Genomic DNA, 4,679 nt, shown 5'->3' on the forward strand with positions numbered 1-4,679 from the left:
AGGACAAGTCTCATTCTCCGTCGGTTTAGTGAAGCTCGCGGCTGTTTGTGGACAAGTGGCGCTAGTAGTAATAAAACCCATTATTAACATTGTTTTAAACGGGGGAATTCGATGTTTCACAGACGAGAGAGCCAAACTGCCGATCGTGCATCTTCGGTTTTTTTTTGTTCATTGTAAATAAATATGTCGATGTTTATAAAATATACTAATGGTCAATTAGGTTAGTTTAGCTACATTATAAATACTTTAAAACATTGTGGATGGTTGATTTGGTTAGGATAGCTACATAAAAGATACGGAAAAAAAGCATGAACTTCGGGGAACTTAGGGTTTTGGCTCTCTCGTCTGTGAAAATAAGGCTTCCCTTTAAATGGTAGTTTAGAATAAAAAAGGCCATATTTTTAAAACCCTGTTTCGTTGTGAAAATCCGTAACAGTTTAGGATTTTTAAAATTTATTTGGAAGTTTTTTGGGTAGAAATTCATAGTAGTAAATAGTAACTTTGCCGCAGTTGACAGTTAAATGTTAGTGTCTAGAGAATGCAGATCACAAACAATCAAGGATCTCCCATAAGAAAGCATGTTTTAAATGTTAAGTGCGTGTTTAAATCAAGACTGTTCGTTTGCTGTTCTGACGTCGTACCTCCAATTGTCACTAAGCTCGGTCTCCAACACGCTAATATCCATTCCTGCTGGCGGGACACACCCTCGCATCGCATCCGCGCAGGGCCCATGGACAACGGTAGGGAGGCCCAGTGAATTCCCCTCCAAAAAAATGAAGTGAACTATAAGGATATGTGTGGCCCCTTCAGGGCATTATAGTAACACATTTTAATCTTCAAACAAGAGTCATTTTTTCAATGCAATAATTCTTTTTTTAATTTAACGAGGGGAGGATCCGAATCGGAGCTCAATTATTTGGCCTGAACTGTGTGATTAGAGGCAGGTAGGTGCCCCTTTCTACATCCTAATATTGCTCGTCTAAGTGGGCCCTAACAAGCGAGAAAGAGCTCTTTAAAGATTTTAAAGTAAAGTTCAAATATATAATTATGTCTTCTTGTCAAGTCAATGGTGTGTCATAGTGGTCAAGTGCCTAGCCTGTAATTCTGCCAACTCTTGTTTGATAGCCACTAGAACTTTTTTTTTACATTTTCATTATTTTTATTTCTCACTATAGTAAATTAATAAATTATAAAATATAAATGTGTTTAAACAGTTAAATAGCATATTTTCTGCAAGGTTTGAATCAAATAAATATTTATAGAAATGATAGCAAGTCTGCTTTTCATTTAGTATCAGAAATATATATATATATATATATATATATATTTGTTTACATCTTAATATATATAAATCTCGTGTCACAATGTTTGTCCTCAATGGACTCCTAAACCACTTAACCGATTTCGATGAAAATTGGCATTTAGGTGTAATATTTTCCAACTTGAGAGATAGGATAGTTTTTATTTCGATTAATGGTCTTAATCTTATAATTTTAGAGTTTTCTAATGTGATGTATGTATGAGTTGGCAGAAAATCACCACGGCAACGGCTGTAGCATTGTTGATGCTTCATTCGTCTCCATGGCAACGACTATTTCATTGTTAGTGTAGTCCTCATCACTCATTAAATACAGACCACCAATTTTTAGATATATACAGGTAAATAACTATACACTGGTAGAACAAAGTCGGTCGGGATTTGAAAGTGATATAAATTATTCAAATTAAGAAGACAATTACTAACTACATCTGATTTCTAAAAAGGTCCCCTTCACCAAGTCAACTGATTTCGATGAAAATGGGCATTTATGTGTAATTTTTTCCAACTTGAGAGATAGGGTAGTTTTTATTTCGATCAATGGTCTTAAAAATTTATTATTAATAATAAACTGATCATCAATGTTGATTGGTGTTTAAGCCCGGGAAACAGTGGGCACTTCGTCTCCATGACAACGTTGCGTGCTCGAGAGTCGGGAAACCATCGGTACTATTCGTTTTTTCTTCGGTACATTACAAAGCATTGTATTAAATTTTTGTCAAAATTAATTAATTTTCATTTTATTTCATTTATTATAACTGTAAATAAGAGATTTGGTCTCATTTCCCCCCCCCCCCCCCCCAATTAATACAACCGTGCGAAGCCGGATCGGGCAGCTAGTTTTCTAATAAAATTATATATATTCTTTTTTTAAATTTTTTTTTTACAAATCACTGCAAACATTTGGCGAGATGCTCTTCAAAAATGTAAAAACAGTTACAAACCATAGGGGAAAAGGTATTGATGCCGTCCCCGCTACCTCTTACTATTTAGACGTGATTTTTGCTTGGGTTCGAGATCTCAGGGAGGGTTCGGCCTTGTGGCTAGAGGTAGGGGTTAACGCAGTAGGGCCCCCCGAGCTGTTATGGCCACTCGGGACGCCTGAAGAATAACACAAAGTTTCTGGAAGATTTTTGATGAATTTATTACAGCACAGCCCTATACAGGATGCTGCCCGTTCTGGCCGTAACGGTTTGCCCGACGCGACTAGTCACACGCGCAGCTCACTTCCTCAGTGGCGGCTCACGATTTTAATGCACGTGAGGGGCGGACTTGTACATGTGATGCGACAGTTACAAAAATACACTCTAACATGACGAACGATATCTTGACGAACTATACACTTCACTATGACCTAACACTTAATAAACTGGGCTAGTGGCACGTAGGCCCGTGTCTCCGGCGACTCTACGTGATACCTAGATGTGTCCCAGGGACTGATTCGTTAGTATGTTCGGTGGCACGTGTCGCCTGCTGGCTGCCCTGTGCGGGCCAAACTAAGTAGCCGGTAAGCTAAGTTTGGGCGTGAAGTGCCGACGTAAAGTCTCGTAAACTCCCCACAGTACTTACGTATTACGTAGAACACTCATTTTGGAGCACTGACTTAATTAAGTTGAATACCTCATGGTAGATTGAGGCCGACCGCGGAACTGTACGTAAAAGTTTAAGAAGATATTACACTATTGAAAACTACATGTCGGTGAAAGCAAAGGTTGATGGTTCCGCGTTGCGCGCAGGCTGCCGGCCTGTCGGAGCTCCTGAAGGACACTGCTGGTGTCACAGCGCGCGACCCCCCTCCCCCGCCAGCCTTCCCGCGGAAACGTGTGAATTTCGCGGGAAACTGAACCGGCCAGGTTCGGGACAAATCGCACAGTGAAACATGATTTTGCAAGGACTGAAATATTAATTGATGAAAAATAATGTTTAATAAAAACCTGTGGAAAAATATACATAAATTAATTTGTTGTAGTGCGGCGGAGGGATATGCCACACCCGGCCGGATCCTTCCGCCGGCACAGCACTCGTTGCATGGCGTTCGCCTCGTCGCACGAACTACACTTTGCTGCACGCACGAGCGCGTTCGGTTCACACGCTTTTGCGAGACGTTGATGAGGCATAGCGGTCTATGCGACATAGAGGAGCATTGGCGGTCGGCGTCAGTATGTGTAATGGCTATTTATTGTGGGATTCGAAACAGCTGCCAGAGTCATGTGCTTTGAACACAGGAAATAGAATAAAGAAAAATGATCCACTGGGGATATAACTGTGCCGGAAATTAGGTATTTCGGCATGTTTTTTATTTTTATTATAATTTTAAATTATTTTTGGAATTTTATTTTCCATATAAATTGGTTACAAAAGGGTGATTTACACTTTGTTAGGCTGGTGTACTCTACTTAGTTAAACTTTGCTGCAGTGGCCCGAGGCACCTTTTCACAGGGGCCAATCTGATATTATGCAAGGCTAATGACGACTTTAGCAGCTCGGATGAAATTTCCTCCGCTTGCAGCCACGCCCGGGGCCTGTAACATCAATTCCCTGTATGACCAAATTTGCATACAACAGCTCTGGACGAGTTGTTACCTCTTCTCAGAGCCCAGCTTAGAGCAGCTCTTCCCATCACGCATACGTCTTAGGTTCACTCATGGAAAGTCATGTTACTGCACGTTTTCCCATGCCTAGTGGTGTTGTTTAGTCCCCCCTCTTACCCCGCCCCCTATCGAGTGTTAATGAAAGTTCATGAACACAGAAGGGCGAGTAGCCTGAGTCAAGGCCGTTCAGCCTCCAGAGCTGCGGTGTGATTTGGAGACATCCACGACATCTGACGAGTTCCTTTAGAACTAACCACCTCGTAGCTGACAGAGAAGGGCCACCAGCGCTTCCTGGGCGCTTGAGATGAGTACTTCCAGCAGCACTGGCTACAGCATAAGGACACATGCTTCACCATATCGACCTGGCTAGAGTTGATAGACGGTTGTTTTCGGAGTTGCTCTCTGGATAGCGCAGTGATCGCGCGAACTTCGAGTTAACCAATCGGGTTGTGTTTTTTTCACGCCCCCCCCCCCCCCCTTCGGGCATCTAAGGGTACCTTCAGCACACCCCCACTCCCCAACCATTGTTCCAGGGCTGAACCCTGTTTTTAATTAAGACACTTTCCACGCGGTCCGGGACTTCGGCGCGCGGGGCCTTTCTGGCTGGTAATACCGTGATCGTCGACACTAGGCTCCGCCAAGAAGACAGTCGTAACTTGTACTATGTAGTCAACAGACTACGAGGGATGAACTCCCTAATTTAGATAGAATTGTTTAGCCAGCCAGTAGAGTATTTAATAGTTGAAGTGTTAGAGTAATTTCCTTTTCTG

This window comes from Bacillus rossius, chromosome 7 (assembly GCF_032445375.1).
Source record: "Bacillus rossius redtenbacheri isolate Brsri chromosome 7, Brsri_v3, whole genome shotgun sequence".
In the NCBI taxonomy this organism is placed as follows: Eukaryota; Metazoa; Arthropoda; class Insecta; order Phasmatodea; family Bacillidae; genus Bacillus; species Bacillus rossius.